Raw genomic sequence first — 21438 nt, 5'->3', positions numbered from 1 at the left:
GGGGGGGGGGGAGCTCGCATTCGCTAGGAGGGCACGGGAGGTGAGGGAGTGAAGCAAGCCGGGGGGGGGAGGTTGCAAATCGAGATCGGAACAGAATCGTTTTCCCGCGGGTCACAAAAGTTACGCGGCCCCCTCTGTGCTGAAATACTACCACTCTGGAGAGAGACGGGCATGGGGGGGGTCGCTTTTAATTCAAATAGTTATCCAGATCACTTACAGCCGGGAGCATGCTGACGTTAAGCACTTGCTCCTTTTCAGCAACCGTGCCAAAAGGGGGGGGGGAGAGATTGAAAGCAGGGGTTGAATGGCATGATTCGACACCCCCCCACACACAGAGAGATTGGGGGGCGCTTAACATTTTTGCCCCATTGAGCCTGTTTGTTTCGATCCCTCCAAATGCCTTCTTTTACTACCAAAAGGTTTCCACAGGGCAAAGAGGAAAAAGAACTTTGCCCAGTTTGCACAGGAAGAAGAGGAGCCAGGTCCGCCCTCCTGTAGTTCTCGACTTGACCTTGTGATGCACAAACAATACACTTCAATCCGTTGCTGGAAGGGTGTTTGTTGCTGTTGCTCTTGCCTGTCTGTTTTCTGTGGTCGCGGCGGCAGCAGCAGCCGCTGAGAAGAGCTCCAACATCCAGCTGGCCACACCCACCGCTGCCTGCTTGAGGCAGGCACCTACTTCTCATAAAATAACAGTTATTTCACGCAGGGGAGGCCTTCTGCCTGATCAACTGTCGCCCACTCAAGGCAGCAGCCTCCCCCAAGTGCCTCCTTAACCATCGCACACCACCACCACTTGTTAATAATGCTTTGCCTTTCTAGAGTGGTTCCCACTTAACTAAGAACCTTGTGCATTTTCAAAAGTAGAACTTTCCTCAGGAGCTGCTGCTCAAAGCTCTGGGTTCAAGATGTAGGCTTGCTAAGGGATTTTATGCTGGTACATGTGCAAGTGTTATTCAGATGTGGTAGGAAAACCAGATATACCTCCCAGCATAGAGTTTCTTATTGACATGATAGCTACATTCTCCTAACACTCAACATTGCAGTATTGTTGTGGTTAGGGGAAATATAAAGTGCAATGCTGTTGCAGTTCAGGCAGCATCTCCAAGATATCAGACAGCACTACCTGGAGATGCCAGGGCTGGAACCTGGGACCTTCTGCAAGCAAAGCAGATGCCCTATCACTGAGCTACCACCCTTGCCCTAAAATATGAAGGTATTTATATATTTACCTTGTGTATTGGAACTATACAGTCTAGGGTTTCCATATGTCCCAGATTTCCCGGACATAGCTGGAATCCAGCTGTCTCTAGCAGTGTTCAGGCGGAATTTGGGCTAATAAGAATAATAATAATAATACTATTTATTTCCCACCCATCTGGCTGGATTTCCCCAGCCACTCTGGATGGCTTACAACATATATAAACACACAACCAAACATTAAAAAACAAAATATCCTAGTATACAAGCAACATAGTAAAAGGTAAAGGGACCCCTAACCATTAGGTCCAGTCATGACCGACTCTGGGGTTGCAGCGCTCATCTCGCTTTATTGGCCGAGGGAGCCTGCGTACAGCTTCCGGGTCAGGTGGCCAGCATGACTAAGCCGCTTCTGGCGAACCAGAGCAGCGCACGGAAACGCCGTTTACCTTCCCACCAGAGCGGTACCTATTTATCTACTTGCACTTTGACGTGCTTTCGAACTGCTATGTTGGCAAGCAACATAGAAAACCAATAAATCAATAGAAACCAATAACAACAATAGTTTACAGTTATACCAAAATTAAAATAATTGCCAACCCCAACTAAACATTTAACCACCACCACCCTAACAAAAACAAAACAGAGGAACCAAAATTAGAACTGTTTAAAACATGTAAAAACATTTCAGCCAGTTGCCCCAACCCAAAAATTGTTCCAGCAATGTCCCAGTGGCCTCCCAGGAGCCTTTTAGCTGTTCAGGGTGAGTCGGCCCTAGGCCAGGTAGAAATGGGCCTTGCAGCAGGGAGCAGGTCTTCCTTCCAGCACTCACAGCAGCAGCAAATGTCCAGGAAAATCCAGATGTATGGAAGCCCGTGTCACAGTGCTGTTTTTGCCTATTTTTTTTTAAATAGCTCAAAAACTGCATTATTTTGCAATTTTGCCAAAATAAGGTCAGCAGCTTTGCAACTTTTCTGTCCGGATGTTCACTGTTTGAACCCCAATACATTCAAACTATCTGGGGATGCCTCAGAGCCACTGCAAGATTCAGGGGAGTTGCCATTTTAGGAAAACCATTCATGTGTTTCCCAGTGAAGATTTAAAATAAATAAATCCCAGAGTTAACACACACCCCTCAGCAATTATATTAAGAAAAGTGATCATTAGGGTATATTCCACAGGGAACAAATGGAACTCAGCCAAATGAACAAGGCCTTCATAGTAGCATTCAAACTGTGTGCTTAGTTTTAACTCTGTGGTAATATTATCGCTTAGTTTTAACTCTGTGGTAATATTATTATAAACTTTTAGACCCTGGTGCACTTCTTGGGCAGAGTATCTATCCTCTTTTGTGTTTTCAAAACCTAAGTCGCTACAGATCACTGTGTTCCATTCATTAAACCATGCTGCCTCTGATTTATTGATGACTAACTCTCTAGCATATGTACATTAGAAGTGCGATAGTGATATACGGTAAATTGCTGGTGTATTTTAGAACCAATGAAGCCACTGGGGTGCCTCATACACAAGTTTCTAGGTAGATAGTTTGGCAGACAAATGGGTCAGTTTATCACCTTGTTCCCACATTTGTGTTTAGCCCCTTCTGATCTGCCAGGCTACAGAACCACATGCCATGGAACATATCACATTGTTTTTGGCCCTTGGAACACACATGTCCTGTGCCAGAAAAAGGGAATAATTAATGTAATACAATTAACATTGATCATATGCTAGATATTTTGGAGGGATCCAGTGGGGTTTTCAAGCCCTAATCATAAGCATGGTTTGCCTTCTGTCTGGCATATGGAACAAAATATCAAAGTGTACTGAACTGGCATGATCATCAGCAGGTCATGACAGGGTGAAGAACTGGATGGGCAGGATAGTTTAGCTGCGGCACATATGTTTTGCATACTCCAGTATGCAACTGAATACATCAACAGCAGAATCACAGTCTCCATTTTGCTCTATTTCTCACACTTGTTTGAACTAACTGGAGTTGTTTTTACTAAAGCCAAAGATTTTATCAATAGTAGATTGTCTTCTACTTTGTTGTTGTTTAGTCGTTTAGTCGTGTCCGACTCTTCATGACCCCATGGACCAGAGCACGCCAGGCACTCCTGTCTTCCACTGCCTCCTGCAGTTTGGTCAAACTCATGCTGGTAGCTTCGAGAACACTATCCAACCATCTCGTCCTCTGTCATCCCCTTCTCCTTGTGCCCTCTATCTTTCCCAACATCAGGGTCTTTTCCAGGGAGTCTTCTCTTCTCGTGAGGTGGCCAAAATATTGGAGCCTCAACTTCACGATCTGTCCTTCCAGTGAGCACTCAGGGCTGATTTCCTTAAGAATGGAGAGGTTTGATCTTCTTGCAGTCCATGGGACTCTCAAGAGTCTCCTCCAGCACCATAATTCAAAAGCATCAATTCTTCGGCGATCAGCCTTCTTTATGGTCCAGCTCTCACTTCCATACATCACTACTGGGAAAACCATAGCTTTTACTATACGGACCTTTGTTGGCAAGGTGATGTCTCTACTTTTTAAGATGCTGTCTCGGTTTGTCTTCTACTACTCATGGCTTTTTAGCAATCATAAGCAACATTCCCCTCTCACCCCGCCAGCCCATTTCCACCGGCTTCCCTTTCAGAAATACAAACCCTCATCAGGTGTTCCGCATTTGTAAAATAGTAAGACCAGTGGCCATGCTGGCTGGGGCTGATGGGAACTGTAATACAACAACATCTGGAGAACCGCAGGTTCCCCATCTCTGATCTACAGGTTGCAGCAACACCATTGAGAAGGAGGTCTTCATCTGGCCAGTTTCAGTGACCACGTGGGAACTCCATGTATTGTTCCTTCAGCTTCCTAGGAGACATAAAGACACACTGGTGTATTGAATAATTAGACATTCTAGAAAACAATTATTAGATTAATAAATAAGAAACACAGTTTACATAATACTGAAAGTGGGGTGGGAAATACAAAGTTCAGCAAACATTTGCTCACTGCAGAAATGAATATAATAATAAATGTAGTAAGGTAAAGGGACCCCTGAGCATTAGGTCCAGTTGTGACTGACTCTGGGGTTGTGGCGCTCATCTCACTTTATTGGCCGAGGGAGCCGGCGTACAGCTTCCGGGTCATGTGGCCAGAATGACTAAGCCGCTTCTGGCAAACCAGAGCAGCACACGGAAATGTCATTTACCTTCCCACCAGAGCTGTACCTATTTATCTACTTGCACTTTGACGTGCTTTCGAACTGCTAGGTTGGCAAGAGCAGGGACCAAGCAACGGGAGTTCACTGCATAATATTATCTCTTCTGAAGCAGGGGTGTCAAATTCAAACATAAATTCAATATACTAAATGCTCATATACTTAAAAAAAAAAGCCCTTACCTTTTTTATAGGATTTGGCCAACTATCCTTGAACAATTTACAGAATTGAGATAATAGTGAAAATGTTATATACACACATAACACTTTGCTCCGTTCTGATAAATTCCATGCTTTGATTCGTTCCATTGCATCCCATTTTACTCCACTTCTCTTTCCTTTGTTTGCCACACATCCCATAACAAATGTGGAGAGTGGACAAATCAAATGTGCTATTCTATTTACCCTTCCCTCGTGAACTGAAACACCCACACACACACACACCCTGCCATGTCCATATACTTTCTTTGAGATAAATGGAAAAGCAATAACCCAAATGAAAACCATGTTGCTAAATTGGAGTGGGAATGGAGTAGAGTGAAAATCTGATGCAGTCTCCTGTAGCAGCAGCCACTGCTGAATCTGACCCCTTGCCCCACTAAGAACAACCACATCCTAACCCTGAAGATGGTTCAGTAATGTGAATGGTGTATGGTAGCGGTGCTGTGCTGTGCAGACTTTACTGGGAACCCCAAAAGGAATTCTCTCTACTGAAAGGGCAGAACGATGCACTTAACAGTTTAATACGTAAGAAATTTAATCTCTGGAGATGATGTCTGCTTTATTCCCCCCCCCAATCTTTATTCACTAAGACCATACTCCCACTTGCATTTGCTTATCTAGAAGGAAAAAGGGAAATAGCCTTTGCATGATGAAAACACAAGTGGAATTACCAGATGTTTTGTAACAAAGAGTTTATCTTTTATTGGGTTTTATATGGTCTTAAATCAGTAACTAAAGAGGGCTCTCTACAAGAACTGCAAGATTCTTACTTACTTTTCCCATAAATATTCCGCAGACTGAGACTGCTGAAGGCTTGAACAGGTGCTGCTCACACTTTTACTTCTTTGCATTTAGTCATAATTGCACACCCCCCCCCCATTTTTTTTATTTCTGCAAATTAATACAACAGTATTGAATCAGCATACATAAAAAACATAAATTACCTTGCAATAATTGCTTGCAACAAACCCTGTTAGCTGGATCTAAGAGCCACTAAATACTTCAAAGCAGAGAAATTTTGCGAGACAGAAAACTAAATAAAAGCTACACCAGCTTTCATAGTAAGGCAGCTCCAAACACTCAAATAACACCTGTGTAACATACTACCACATATGTTAATTAGGCTGTGTATACATTCTGATCATAGTTTTATTGTAAGGACAGAAGCAGCCACAAATATCAGGAAGTGAGGTAATGTTATACAGGGAAAGGATTTGAAAGAAGAGTGAGGTGACTGAGGATGTGAGGACTATGTGGGGTTCTTGTCAGGAACTGATGGAGTAGGAGAGTATATTCCACATTTGCTTGTGGGTGGCATGGATCGTCTTAAAGGTAAAGGTAAAGGGTCCCCTGACCATTAGGTCCAGTCACGGATGACTCTGGGGTTGCGGTGCTCATCTCACTTTACTGGCCAAGGGAGCTGGCGTACAGCTTCCGGGTCATGTGGCCAGCATGACTAAGCCGCTTCTGGCGAACCAGAGCAGCACACGGAAACACCGTTTACCTTCCCGCCGGAGCGGTACCTATTTATCTACTTGCACTTTGACGTGCTTTCGAACTGCTAGGTGGGCAGGAGCAGGGACCGAACAACAGGAGCTCACCCCGTTGCAGGGATTCAAACCACCAATCTTCTGATCGGCAAGCCCTAGGCTCTGTGGTTTAGACCACAGCAACACCCGCGTCCATGGATCTTCTTAGAAGCCCTGAATAAGGACATGAAGGTCCTATGACTGCCCACTTAGGGCTTTCTTGTTACTTCCTACCGGGATCCTTCTACATCTCAGTATTATCAATGCTTGTTTCACTTACATTTGCTGCACCTCCTGGGCTCCTATTTCTTCCTGCAAACAACTTCTAATCCCTTACAACTTTGCACTCTCAAAACCTTCACTCAGTTGTCAAACTTGGATTTCAGATTCTGAGCTTTGCCTGCCACCTTTGTGCTTGTTTGCCTTCAGAATAAACTCACCCATCGGGTCCTGATCCTGCCAAGAGTGCTGCCTAAAATGCAGTGCTGCCTGGTTAAGAGTGTAATTTTAGTTTATAAACAGAAGCTTTGTGCAATGAACAGCTACATGAAAGGCAAAAATTGGTTTCTCCCAACACAGGCCACGCTTCTACACAACAATTTATTGTGGTTTTGGTGCCGTTCATGCATGCATGTTTTTCTACAGCATTCTCATAAAAATCCCATTCCATATCCACCACCCCATCTCCCTTTAATCTACTGTGTTCTTAAGGTGTTTTTTACTGTGTTTTTTTGCAGAAATGGTAAATCCATATTAAATTGAGAAATAACATAGGACAGCATTTTTATGAGGAAGATATGTGGAAGTTGTGCAAAAATTTGCAGCCACAATAAAGTTGCATTTCTTTCGTCTACCCGCCTGTTGTAAAGCTTTCTCTATTACAAACACAGAATTTCTGCCCATTAAAAGGTGACAGCCCCAATGCTAACAAACAAGAAAAAGTAATTAACAGACACAATGGTAGAAGAAAAGGCACCTTACAGTTTCATATGTACATATAAAAGAAAATGCAAATGCTTGTCACAAGCTGCAAATAAATGTTTTGTGTTGTTATTGTTTTATCCAACACCATTCTCTGAATCTCTACAAGTCATCACTACAAGATTTACTTATTAAAAGAACTTCCTGCTGGGATATACTGTAATACTTTGCTCCTTGTCCTTCCTTCCAGTTGTTACTCACAGCCCCTTTCCCCACTTAGACCCCAAACAGGCTTTTGTTGAGACAAACATCTTAGAAGAATGAGGGGATTCTTCTTTTTTTACTACCACCTAACCAAAAAACACTAATGGGGAATGGGAGATGGAGCAGTACCAAAGTTTGTCAAAATTAAACTACAGAATAGTTCACAGCACAGGCCAATAGTGCCTCCATTATTCAACAGTCATTCAAACAGCCCTTTTACAAGAATTAATGTTCCCAACCACAATTTATCCAAAAGTTCAAGATCCCTTATATTGTGCACCGCTTCAACATGACCCCTTAAAATGTCAAACGTTTAATGTGCAGGCTTTCTTTTTAAACGTTTGTTCCTACACTAACTACATAAGAGGGCATTCCAGAGGCCTGCATATTTACATGAAGCTAAGGAAAGGGAAGGGTGTGTGTGGAGAATGCTGTTTTTTAAATACCGTATTTTTTGCTCTATAAGACTCACTTTTTCCCTCCTAAAAAGTAAGGGGAAATGTGTGTGCGTCTTATGGAGCGAATGCGGGCTGCACAGCTATCCCAGAAGCCAGAACAGCAAGAGGTATTGCTGCTTTCGCTGCGCAGCAATCCCTCTTGCTGTTCTGGTTTCTGAGATTCAGAATATATTTTTTCTTGTTTTCCTCCTCCAAAAACTAGGTGCGTCTTGTGGTCTGGTGCGTCTTATAGAGCAAAAAATACGGTAAATAAAAAGACACCTTCTCCAATGTATTAGGGGCCTATTGGCCAATATAAATGAATAAATAATAGCGATGATATAATTGGGGACAACTTAAATACTGCAAACCAGGGATGGGGAACCTGTGCAACCTTTGGATGTTGTTCGGATGTTTAGGGAAGTTTTTAATGTTTGATGTTTTATCGTGTTTTTAATGTTCTTTTGGGAGCCGCCCAGAGTGTCTGGCGAAACCCAGCCAGATGGGTGGGGTATAAATTATTATTAGTATCATCATCATCATTATTAGAACTCCCATCATCCCTGACTGTTGGCCTGGTGGCTGGTCTGAAGGGACTTGGACTCCAACCACATCTGGAGGGCCACAGATTCCTTACTCCTGCTGTAAACGCAAAAGGTTATCAGCTGTGGCTAGAAATTTTTACATCTACCACAAAGGATCTAATTTTGCTTGCGCTTCTTTTTTTATAGTTAACCTCTTTTTACTTAACTGTCTCTTGCAAGAAGAATTTTCTTACCTATTTTGTACAAATACACCAGAGAGGAAATTGGAAAAAATAAATGATTGTGTAGCTAAAGAAAAAAGCATGTAGAATCAACAACTTGGTGCTGGTGCCACTGCAGCTATAGACACAACCTGAATCTTGTAAGTAGGATAATGCCAGATGGCATTGTGCACTGCCATAGAGACTTTCCTCCCATTTTCTAACTTAACAGGGTTGTGCTGGTGACAATGACTCAGCCTAAAAGGACCAGAAGTTGCCCCTTAAAGAAACTGTCATCAGCCATGCTTTCCCATTGCCATCTTGACAAATGGCATCAACCAAGATGACCAAAGTGGCTTCAGTGTCATGACTGGGCTTGAAGCCAAACTAAACTGTTTCAGGTGTTGAGTAGAGAGAACCTTACCACAATATTAGGCTTCCCACAACTGATCCTGAAACTACATATATTGCATGTATTAAAACTGTATAGATCCAACATTTTATATGGATTTCCTTCAGCTGCTCAGTGTATAAAGCACTTAGTCAATTTTCACAGCATTTCTCCTGGGAAACAGAGGAAGAATTCCATTTTAAAGCCTCTAGTTCCCAAGGGAAAAATTTACCAAAAGCAAGTGCCTAATTTACTGCATGACAGAATGGAGCAGTATATACAGTATATGCACACATGCACACAATAAGCAACAAATAGCTAGAATGTCATTTGTTTTCCACAAGTACTGCATTTTAGAAGAATTTGCTTTGGCTTAGAAGTGCTATTAAATATATCTGCATTATAAATTGCAGCTGTGTAAGTGATATAGCTATCAGATGACACTTGAATAGTTTCCTGTTGCACTATCACCACTGAGGCACTGATAAAAAGAAAAAAGAAATTTTAGTAGAGTTTCTAAAGTGTAAACCGTTATCTTGTGTTTAAAGTGTTGTTCTGGTGATTCTGTTTTCATTACAACAAATATTGACTCAGTAAATATCGTGGAAAGCAGTATTCCACCATAATAATATAGGAATATATAAGAGCAGTTTTATAGTTGATGGGTTCCTTAGCAAACTCACTAGAAGCATGGTTCACAGTCAGTGTGTTTCAGGGCCCCCTCAAGAACAGTTTGCACATTTGGGCAGTATGTTTATTTAAGGCAATACAGCAAACCTGAGTATGGTAGGAACATAATCAACATACTCAAACATTGAAGAACAGGAGCCTGGTCTAGGTTTTCTGTTTGCATTTCAATACAAGAATGGTTCGCAAACATTCTGTACACTCATTCTACAAATCCAAAATGATAAGCTTCACTCACTTTCTTTACAAGTTATAAAGACCCATTTCAGGAACTCATTAAAATCTGTGGAAGCAGAATTAAGCCCTAGAAGAAATACTGAAAAAATACATACGTAGTATGTTTTTGGGTGTAATAGTGCAATGTGCTTAAAATATAATCCAGGAGGAGGTGAAACACTCATGACCCAAGTATCAAAAGGTGGGGAACCATTCTTATTGCCACCTTTAAATCATGCCAGCGCCTTCAGCACAGGCAATGGGGGAAGAGTTGATTCATATTTCCAGCAGGCTTGTGGCAGCTGCCTTTTCTTTCAGCCCGTGGATCACCTGACTCATTTGCCTTTATCTGCTTTTACCTGCTGCCACCAAACCACAGCAAGGTGGTTTGTGGCACATCAGGTCTAAATGAGCTCTTGGTCCCTGATGGTAGCAGGTAGTGCGGCAGGTAGAAGGATTTCTGTTTCATTTTATTCAATTTAACTTTGCTGCCTGAGCCAAAGGAGAAGATGGCACCCCTTTGCATTCCATGCGCGGGAGCTAATCAGACCGGTAGCTGAATCTGACTGTAATGCTGCTGATGGGAAAGCCGTCTTCCATCACAAGCTAGCTTAGAGGGCACAGGGCATGCTGTGTGGCACACGCAGCTCTGAGTACCAGTATCTTGCTTCCACTCTCCACATCATACCATCTGCCATCTGAGGTGGCTTCCCTCACACTACCTAATGGTAGGGTCAGCCCTGATTTCATCCTTAAACACAAAGAACGCAATGGTTCCCCAGTGAGGATGCCATCTTGCACAGCCAAATCCCACTGATTTCAAAGGTTGACTTATTTCAGCTTGTTGATTTAAATAAACACAGCCTTGGTTTCTAAGAGACAGTTTTTTGGGAGTTGTAAGTGGGATATAGGAACGGCTTCAAAGGGACAATGAATGGAGCTTGATTTGTTATTGGACAACGTTTAGATATAACTAGCTGTTGCCTCAGAATGGTGGCACCAATAAGGCAAGGCAGAGAGCTTTCACACAGATGCACACACAATCCTGAACTGGAAAAAAAATGACCAGACAAATATAGTGAGTCACAATGGAAACATGGCATGTGAATGTGACAGGTACTTAGACAAATAGATTGTTAACACCCAGACAGACAGAGCTGATAAGCCTCTTCAGCCAACTGGACGCTTCTTTATCCTGCTAAGGAAGAGGAGGAAAAACTTAGGATGATGAGCAAAAGTAGACCTGGTAAGCTCTGACACATTGCTTCCAGACTCCAGTCCACACCCATGACAAACAAAATGTGCAGCGTCTCTCAGCAAAACCGCTTTATGTGCCGGAAGGCTGTAAATATTATTCTCTGCTTCTGTGCCAGATAATGATGTATTCTGTAGGCCAGGGCAGATTCCTCTGCATCATTTCTGGTTATGGCGATCAGGCTTTCACGAATAAAATTTTCATTGATGCTGTAGTAGTAGTAGTAGTAGTAGTAGCAGCAGTAGTAGTAGTAGTAGTAGTAGGGTACTTTGCAGGTGACAGTCATCTCTTTGGAGGAGTCCTCTATTTGAAATGCTATTTGAAATGCTGTCCATTGTAAAGATAAAGAACCATATGAATGGGCCTCTTCTGCGTTGGCTCCCTGTTCATGGAATGCTCTCCCCAGGGAGGCTTGCCTGGCACCTTCGTTACATATATTTAGGCACTAGGCAAAAACGCTGTGGATATACAACCTGACTGTCTGTCTCCCGGCACTGGTGATTGTCTGTAAGGGATTCTCATATGGTGGGGTTGATGTTGCCAGCCTACCTGTCACATTTTCAGGCATTAAATCAATCAATCAAGTAAGAAGGAAGAGGAGAAGACTTGAGGGTGCCTATTAACAGTTAGCACCTGGACAACTGAACAGGCGCACAAGTCACCTGGTCACAGTCTTCCTCACCATAGTAAAATGTATTGTATTTCTATTTAAATTACAGTAATTATTTCTAAATTTGCATATATGCAGTGCTTTTTTCTGGGGGTACACAGGGATACGCATAACCTAAACACTTTGTGAATCTTTGTACTTTTTTCGATTTACAGGTTTTCCCCCCTAATTTGAACTATAAAATGGTGATTTTTCTTGAGTCAAAATGAGAGTACCCCCGAACATTTTTTAAAAGAAAAAACACACTGCATATATGCATACAAATTAGGTTCCCCACTCCTGCCCTACAGCAAACCCTATTGGCCTCTTGAGTCACATGACTGCCTGCTAGCTGCAATGTTGTCCTCTTGCCTTCAGCAGTGCTGGCACTGAAGCTCAGCAACTCCCTCTTCTAGAAAGCTACTAAGGTGGCAAAGAGAATTAAGTTGCATTCTCTTGTTCCTAGAGGGGAGCTTTGAGACTCCCTGGGCCGTACAATGTACATGGCAATCAAAATAAAGGTAATATTTGTTTGGAGAGAAAGCTTGAGAAAATTTGATTGAAGCCAAATGTGTGAAAACACCTTAGAAACCGAAACCCGATTATCCTTTTCCAGGGTGTGCAATTTCAAGGGTAAACTGCTGTGTCATCCATCACAGAAGAAACACAAACACATTTCCTCCAGGTCCCTATCAGGAGGAAGACTCATGTTCCTCCCGTAAAGAGGCAACTACCTGTTCTGACAAAACACTTGGAAGTTAAAAGGCACTGATACTTGTCTTCCACTCCATCTTGTCAGACTATAGACAGAGGAGATCCGGACATCACTCTTATCAGTCTCAATTCACTTCACAAGATAAGAGTAATGGTGGGGGGGGGCGAGTAACGGAGCTGGCATTCACCAGGAATGTTATTCCCCCTTGTTAGACATGAGCAGGATACAATCTGGGTCCTTAGACAAAAGACAACCCTTCCATTGGCAAATCCCATTCAACAGTGAGGCAAGAACAGCTGCAGATTCCTTTTCCATAGCACAGGGGTGGGCAGCCTGTGGCCTTTCAGGTGGTTTGTGGACTATAATTCCTGAACATCAAGCATGCTGGCTGTCCAAGAACATTTTGAGGGCCATAGGTTCCCAAATCCTGCTGTAATATGTTAAGTATTACCATCTCTAGGAGATTATTGGAATTTACTGGAAGGACACATGTCAGAAATACACTAAAATGCTAAGAAGTCAAGCACCACACACAAAAATATAGGTATTATTATTATTGTTGTTGTTGTTGTTGTTGTTGTTGTTGTTGTTGTTGTTGTTGTATAAAGCAAGGCTGCCCATGCAATAAGGTAGAATTAAATGGCTGCATTGGGCGTCAGATTTCAGGAATTATTAAAAGGAAGGATATTTTTGATCAATATATTGTTTAAACTATTATTGTATTTTCAGCCTCAAGACACCAAAATGTTCTGGGCCAGCCATAGGCCCAAGGCTCTCTTACTTCAATTGTAAATTGAAAGGAATAAAAGAAGTTGAAGCAACAGCTCATATTCTCCGGTTCTCAATGCTGGTCTAAGATTGGACTCTACCCTTTTGTTATAAAACCCACAAGATAAGCACTAGGTGCTTACCTACACTGTGTGGCCTTTTTCTTCATCATTTAATAAGCCTGTGAAATTCACATTGCAGATGCACCATATTTTTGTAAAAAGAATATGACAAGTCTAAGTGGGACCCACACACTATACTGTATATATTGGCAGTCCAGGGCATCTCTTGCCTCTGATTGAGGCAGGACTGCTGTGTTTCTTTGTTGTGGCTACCCAAAAACACCCAAAGAGAGGACCTTCTTAACTACCTTGTGGGGTGTGAATGTAAAAGGGTGTTTCTATTCATGCAAGTACCATATTTTTTGCACCATAACACTCACTTTCTTCCTCCTAAAAAGTAAGGGGAAATGTCTGTGCGTGTTATGGAGGGAATGCCTACGGGTGGCATACCTACGGATTTTCCTCCTCTAAAAACTACATGCGTGTTATGGTCGGGTGCGTGTTATAGAGCGAAAAATACGGTAGGCATTTGGGGAATCCCAAGTTTGCACCTCGTTGATTTCCAGAATTCCGAAAGCCAGCATCTGGGAAGTAAGAGGTGCTATATAGAACAAACTGAATAAAAGTCTTTGCAAATTTCCAGCTATGGTGCAGCAAGGGAAGTGATCTAAGCCCTCTTGGACAGGACAAATTCAGAGAAGGAACATTTTAAGAGCAAAGATAAATAATGATTATGCAGAGAGGGGCAGCCTAAGGGGTTGAGAGACTTGTTCCAAGAGACAGACACTGTATATTTTTGTGTGGCGTTTGGAAATAAATCTCCAGGCACATAACATAAACACTGATGGAGAAAAACTTAAAATAACTAATAAAAAAATGGAAGTCGCCTACTACAAAGTAATCAGTCATTAATTAAAATTTATGTATATTGAGTTTAAAGGTAAAGGGACCCCTGACAGTTAAGTCCAGTCGCAGACGACTCGGGTTGCAGTGCTCATCTCGCTTTAGTGGCCAAGGGAGCCGGCGTACAGTTTCTGGGTCATGTGGCCAGTATGACTAAGCAGCTTCTGACAAACCAGAGCAGCGCATGGAAACGCAGTTTACCTTCCCAGGTGATGACATGGCTCCCCAAATCTCTTTTCTGATGAGAGCAGCTTTTGCATCTCATTTGGAAACCAAGGACCCAGAGTCTGGAGGAAGAATGGGGAGGCACACAATGCCAGATGCTTGAAGTCCAGTGTGAAGTTTCCACAGTCTGTGTCATCAGCTGGTGTTGGTCCACTGTGCTTCATTAAGTCCAGGGTCAACACAGCTGTCTACCAGGAGATTTTGGAGCACTTCATGCTTCCTTCCGCAGACGAGCTTTATAGGGATGCTGACTTCATTTTCCAGCAGGACTTTGGCACCTGCCCACACTGCCAAAAGTACCAAAACCTGGTTCAGTGCCCATGGGATTACTGTGCTTGATTGGCCAGCAAACTCGCCTGACCTGAACCCCATAGAGAATCTATGGGGCATTGCCAAGAGAAAGATAAGAGACACGAGACCAAGCAATGCAGAAGAGCTGAAGGCTGCTATTGAAGCATCCTGGTCTTCCATAACACCTCAGCAGTGCCACAGGCTGATAGCATCCATGCCACGCCGCATTGAGGCAGTAATTGATGCAAAAGGGGCCCAAACCAAGTACTGAGTACATATGCATGCTTCTATTTCTCAAGAGGTCCAATATTGCTCTATTTGCAGTCCTTGTTTTGCTGATTTCATTTAATATTCTAATTTTCTGAGATTTTTAATTTGGGGTTTTCATCAGCTGTACGCCATGATCATTGCAATTATAACAAATAAAAGCTTGACATATCTCGCTTGGCATGTCATGAGTCTATCTCATATACTAGTTTCACCTTTAAGTTGAATTACTGAAATAAATGAACTTTTCCACGATATTCTAATTTTCCGAGTTTCACCTGTACCTCAAAAGTTAATATATTTTGTGGGGTGTATGGGGTGTTAGGGGAGGCATAGTACTTCTGGTGGGGGACACATTGTGCTTCTTCTGGGGTATCTTATTCACCTTTGGTCCCCATCCCGCACTTAGCTCTCACCTGTGGCTCCTAGAAGCTGTCAGCATGTGACAGTGGCCACACCCTGGAAAACAGTTTTGACTGGTTGCCTACACCAGGTGAGGGTAGCCAATGGGTCTCAAACCCTCGGTGAGTTAGGGGCTTTCCCTGCATGCAAAGGCAGGCTCTGGAGGACTGATAATTTCTCATGATTAATCTTTACTAGCTCTTCTAAATTATTTGTAATCTATATTTCTAAATACCTTTTTATTTCCCTACCCACCCACCCACAGCTTTGGTAATTAAATCTCTGGAACATTTAAGTTACCAGTTTACCCAAACACCTAGGTTTTAACATGAAGCGTGCGAAGAGAAGTGCGATGTTCACATTCTCACCGTAAATAAAGAAGGTATATGTACTCTGGGCTGCATGTGAAGGAATATCCTTGAACAAGGAAAAAGAATAACTGCATTTGTTGCTTCCTAGATGCTGCAGGAGCTGATCGGGAAAACCGCTTGAGGGTTTTGTCATTAGAATTTTGGTTTACAGTGGCTACCATTCAGGTTGTTTGACGGAACAATTCTCTCTGAGCTGGAGCCCTTAGCTCTTGGGTTAAACTAAATCTGAAACATGTACTCATGTCGCTTTGGAACTTGAATCACCCAAGGGCTTGCTGCTGTGCCCTTAAAATACCTGGTCAACCTATGCATCTCTGTAAACAGTTGCTTAGAAAGAAGAAACAGATCCACACATTTAAGGCACATTTAAAACACATGACTTTCCGCAGTTCCCTGGATTTTTAGAGGGAGGTCATGTGCTTTAAATGGGCACTGGATGTGCTTTAAAGGTGTGGTGTGGATTTCTGGGGTTCTTTTCCAAAGGGAACTGAGCATGCAAATGCTGTCCTGCATTTGCCACTGGTCGGAGGAGGAGGTACAAAATCAGTAATGTGGTTTATCTTTCGAACTGCTCAGGGCCGAAATAGAACACAAAAAGCTCCACCCTCTCCAGTCGTGTTTCTTACCATAAGCTAGAGCAGGAGCGCACGCACACACCTGCCACTCTTTCCCCGCTGGCTTTCGGAGCCATGGCAGGGGAGGAGGAGGTGTTTGCGCCTTCCTATTGGCTGCAAGAGCTTCCTGCAGCCAATAGGAAGCTGCGGCTGTGTCCCGGAAGTCAGTCCCTGCGCGGAGCTAAACCAGTGCGCCGTGCCAGTTTAGCTTCGTGCAGGGACTGACCAAGCAGGTGGCAAAGGCCGGGGGCCAGTTTGATGGCCCCCTCGGACCATAGTTTGCTGACCCCTGAGCTAAAGAGAGCCAGCTACACATAGCACTTCTGTATTCTCGCACGTGCAGTCCAGCACCAGATTTAGGGTGGTGCAGGTGGTTCCTCCACAGAGGGCGTTGAGGCAAGGGAGCGCAAAATTGAGAAGATCCATTTGGGGGCCTCACACAGGGTGACATATTGCAAAAGATTGCCAAAGTCCCCCACACACACACCGCAAACACACAGATTGTGCCAACTGCAGCAACTGAATTCAACTTGAGGCTAAACATGATTGGTATCACTTGCCATTAGTGGCTTCTCATGCGCTGAAAGATCTCACCATGCTACCTTCCAGAAACACACCACACCGCTTTGAACTGCAACCTCTTGCAATATTGAGACACCTATCTCTCTGTGTTCATTTTGATTTCTTTTTTTCCCTTTCAGAATGGGGTGTCTGATAGGAAAGTCTGCTTTCAAAAAGCCTGCAGAAGACAATTAGTGAGCTGGAGGGATTTCCTCTTCATCCCTCATAGAGCAGAAGGAGAAGCAATAGAGAACAAAAAATAAAGAGGCGACTACTCAAAATCATCCCAGCACCTTTGTACTCCAGGCAACCATGCATCAAAAGGCGAGCTCAGCCCTTCCCTTCTCTAGCCCCAGTTTGGAGGCCTGTGGTTTCTGTAGCCAGTTGGGAATTTATTCACCTAACCCACACTCTGGAATCCCACATTGCACCAGCCAGCCAGTCCTGGTAGGGAAGGCTACCACCTTTTCTCTCTAGCAGCATCCTATGACTTTAACAATGAAACAGAGAGGCAAAAATTCAACCGGAGCACATTGTACCTCTATGTTGGAAAAGCTGCACTGGCTGGATTTCTGCCTATCACAAGTTGGTAAAAGTGGAGAAGCCCTGCCAGCACCAAAAAAGGAGGAATCAATGCAGATTTCAAAAGCAGAAATTAGATTTGCATGCTTTCAGTTTATCCAAATGAAGAGCAAAGGGGGAAAGCAAAATTGGAGTTTTCTTTTAGAAAGATAAATCAATCTACATAATTTTTTCTGAGTGCATAGTATAAATGTCATTGGCATGCAGCTTGGATTCTGTGGTGTATCCAATAGCCATGGATGTAAAAAAACAAAAAAAACCCTGCTACCTCTTCAATATCCTTTTCATCCAGTCCTAAGATATGAATTTTCTTTTTCTTTTTTTCACCTGTTATTTTCCATGCATTTAAATCAAACTGTTTTCTGAAGACATCACTTGATTGGGTCTCTTCCATCCCCCCAAAAAGCTTATGACTTGATAGCTCAAAATGTCAGTACTAATTAAGAAAATGGAGCTGTGCGCAAACCCCCAAGAAGTGCATCTGCCGTGGGGAGGAAATATCACTATCTTCCCCAGAAGCAGGAGTGCAGAGCAAGTATTTCTCCATAAACTGATTGTTAGCCAGCGATTTGGTAACCTCTGAATTATATGCTGAAGTACCCAACTTCCTCTTGTGGTTATGAGGAATAATTTTATATTTTGTGAAAGCAGAAGTTTAAAAGTAGCCACAGCTATGAATTTACATAAGACACAGCCAAATCCAATTCTGATTTATACCCTGTTGAAATGCTGCTTTTGATTGGGTCAAGGGGTACAAAAAAAGGGATCCCTCCAGCCATTGCTAATGATGGCTATTGCTACACCGTGTTAATAACCATGTAGCTTACATTAGCCTCCTGCCACAAATGCCCCCACTTCTTTTGCATTTCAAATTAAACCAATGTGATATTAGACTGATACTGGATCTCAGCACTAGGCTGCCAGTTAATTTATCAGCAGCCCTGAATAAAACTCAACATGTAATTTTCAATGCAATTTGACTGATCAGCAATAACATAATTGGTTGCAAATGTCTCTCTCTTCTGTTGGTTTTGTCAAGTGATACTTTCATTAAAGTGACAGCACCAAAAATATGATCTGTATTCTTTTCTTTTAAATCAGATCTTGGCAAACAAAGGTTGGCATGTTAATGAGAACTCAGGAGGGGTTATCTGGTTTTGCCTACTTAGCATTTACTGCTCAGATAATCCTTGAGATATTGCTGGTTGGTGGCATTGCCCCCCTCCCCACGTGCCCCCGCCAGAGAAAGTTTCAAAGCCAGAGAGCTGGGGCCAAGAGCAGGAGCATTAAATGCCAACACCGAAATGAAAACTTGGAGGCAAATTCTGTCTAATGGCAGAGGAAACCTTTTAAAGCCTGGACTAAAGTTAGCTTTCATGGCCTGATGTCTGGAGCTGTCGCTACAAGGACAAGGGCATTCTCCCTGCCTATGAGGTCAGAGGGATTTAAATTTTGTTGCTTACAAGATTAGTTCTTTGTTCCTTGCTAAGGTTGCACCTTATCTAATTTTGAAGGACCAGAGGAACTTACCCCACCCCAGTGTACGAAGAACTGTCAGAAAGAATGCAAACTGGGATCCTGCAACTCTCTTTTCTTGTGAACGAGGTTGCCAACTTTTTTTTTTTTACTAGTTTTGAAGCTGTGCCTTTAACAGCAGACTGGCAAGCAGAAATCAAGCTTTTCCAGGCACCAAAATAAGTGAAGGAATCCCCTTCGCCTAGGCTCAATTTTTTTGCATGTTAGGTTACAGTTCAAGGCCCAGGACCAAAACTGAGTCAGCACCCATCAATGCCAGCAGCTAAGATGGTCAAAACCCAGTTCCCCCAATATGAGTAGCCTGATATGTAATTACTTGCAAATTATGCAAATCAGGCACATTAATGTGTGCATTCTCTACCAAATGCTTTGTGTTTTGCTCCTAGCAAAGACCACAAAAGTCCAGGAAGGAGCAATTAGCAAAGACCACAAAAGTCCAGGAAGGAGCTTCTGCCAGCACAGAATGGTCTCTCTCATTGGCTCAGTTCTCATGTAACCCCCAAGCCAAACCATAGTGTAGTGCAAAGAATACAAGTACGTGGGTTCCTAGAGAGGCTGCTGTGCTCCTTCCTCAGTCCTGCTGCTGCTGTGCTACACAGCACTAAGCCATGGTTTGGCTTAAGATACCATATGAGCCGAGGCTCATAGTTTGCCTCCACCAAACAAAACCGTGAGTTTCAAACCAAGGATCTTACATTCTTTGTAAAAGAATGGGGCAAGGGGTGGCTACACTGTGGACTTCCAGGTGTTGCTGGACTCCCCACACCCCTCACCATTGACTGTGCCAGCATGGGCTGATGGGAGTTAGAGCCCAACAGCATCTCGAGTGCCACAAGTTAGCTGCTCTAAGTTATGTGTCTTAGTTTACATGGTCTGTAGAACCATATCAGCATCAACCCCTGGCTTGCAATCAATAAGATGTGCTTCAGAAAGAGGCCAGTCCCTGGAGCCTATTAGGCAAAAGAACAAGGCAAGGCTAATGGGCAAGATTAGCACAAATCTGTGGGGTCAGAGGTCTCGGAAATTAACAACAGGCCTTGAGGTAATTTTTCCTAGCAACAGGCCACGGACTGAAAGGAAAAGCTTTCCCACTTCTTTTATAAAAGAAAACAAAATTTAAAAAACTTGCTCTTGTATCTTCCATAGCAGAGAGTACTTTCTCTTCCACTAAGACAGGCATGTGGAGCCTTTAGCCCTCCAGATGTTGTTGAACTACAAATTGCATTATCCCTGGCCTTGGGCCATGCTTGCTATGCCTGATGGGAGTTGTAGTTCAGCAACACCCTCACCCCTGCGCTAAGAGAGGAGTCCTCAGATGCAGGATTAGGCATGGGAAGGTCATTAGAGGATCAGCCATCACTATAAGAGTAATCAGTCTCATGGACTAGACATTCTAGCATGAAACAAGACTGGCCCAAGACATTTTGCTGCCCATGGCAAAGGACAAATTGGCACATCCAGAAGCTGACCAGACTGGTACTTTTAAGAGCCCTGTCTGGCAGAACCTGAGATTCTCCCCCTAAGTCCTGATGCTGCAAACCATCTCTCTCCCATCCAAGGCCACCTCTTTGGCAGTGTAACATATATGGCACCACAAAGCTACCCTTGCGATTAAAGGCTCCAACCATCAGATTTCCCCAGCTCACTAATACAAGCAGGAAGCAGGCACTTGTCAAAGGACAGACCTTCCATGTATGCTCAGGGGCTCCCAGCTTTGAGTTTCTGAAAACAAAAAGGTGACAACCTGATTCTTCTTTCAGATCACACCCATAGCACTGCATCAGTCAAACAGTTTAGCTTCAGGTTTGGGAGCGGTGGGGCCTGTTTGTGAAGCTATTATAATTCATCCCCCATAATATCGCCTGCAGTGCTTGAGGGTGAAAACAAGAATTTGATCAATAACATTCATGTTTGGGTGGGGGGGGTGTCAAGGAAACCAATCTTTCTCTTCACAGGAATAAACAAGCATTTAAAGACAGATCCAAGCTCTGTCCCCCCAGTTGCACAGCTGGACTGAGCACAAAGCACCTCCCCAATATAAAGTCACACAATCCTTCTAGACCATGGATAGTAAATGTAATACAGTAAGATGTATTGCAAGTAATTGAAATTAGCACCAGAAATTACTAAGCAATCATTGTAAAGTCTTAATTCTAAGGCTGAGTCTAGAACAGTAGTGGGGAACTAGAATCCAACAATGTGTGAAGGGCCACAAGTTTCTTATCCCTGGCCCAAAAGGAAAGTCATCCTACAGCCACACATCAAAATCCAGTTTCCCTCCTTTAAATTCTGTCCAATTAGCAGAGCTATTGCTGCTTTCTTCTCCTTGATCAATTAATCATTAAACAGTGGTTTCCATTCATTGGGTAGGATGCAGGAAAGCAGGAGCAAGCTTGCTTCATACTGAAAATGTG

General features: G+C 43.2%; 2 long non-coding RNA genes across 3 annotated transcripts in view; one reads left to right on the top strand and one right to left on the bottom strand.

Annotated features, from left to right (window-relative positions):
* Positions 1-3779: 3779 nt before the first annotated feature.
* LOC128407877 (uncharacterized) overlaps positions 3780-21438 on the bottom strand; it is a 50219-nt gene continuing 32560 nt past the window's right edge. For both annotated transcript variants that reach the window (XR_008328925.1, XR_008328924.1), the window contains exon 4: positions 3780-4063. This is a non-coding gene — a long non-coding RNA (uncharacterized LOC128407877). The remainder of the gene's footprint in view (positions 4064-21438) is intronic.
* On the top strand, positions 10533-13265 carry LOC128407875 (uncharacterized). The gene is made up of 2 exons (XR_008328923.1): positions 10533-11069; positions 13172-13265. It is a non-coding gene; the product is annotated as an uncharacterized LOC128407875 (long non-coding RNA).

The sequence above is a fragment of the Podarcis raffonei genome, chromosome 2 (assembly GCF_027172205.1).
Source record: "Podarcis raffonei isolate rPodRaf1 chromosome 2, rPodRaf1.pri, whole genome shotgun sequence".
Taxonomy (NCBI): domain Eukaryota; kingdom Metazoa; phylum Chordata; class Lepidosauria; order Squamata; family Lacertidae; genus Podarcis; species Podarcis raffonei.
The sequence above is the reverse complement of the archived record's forward strand: the minus strand, read 5'-3'. Positions and strand labels throughout refer to the sequence as shown.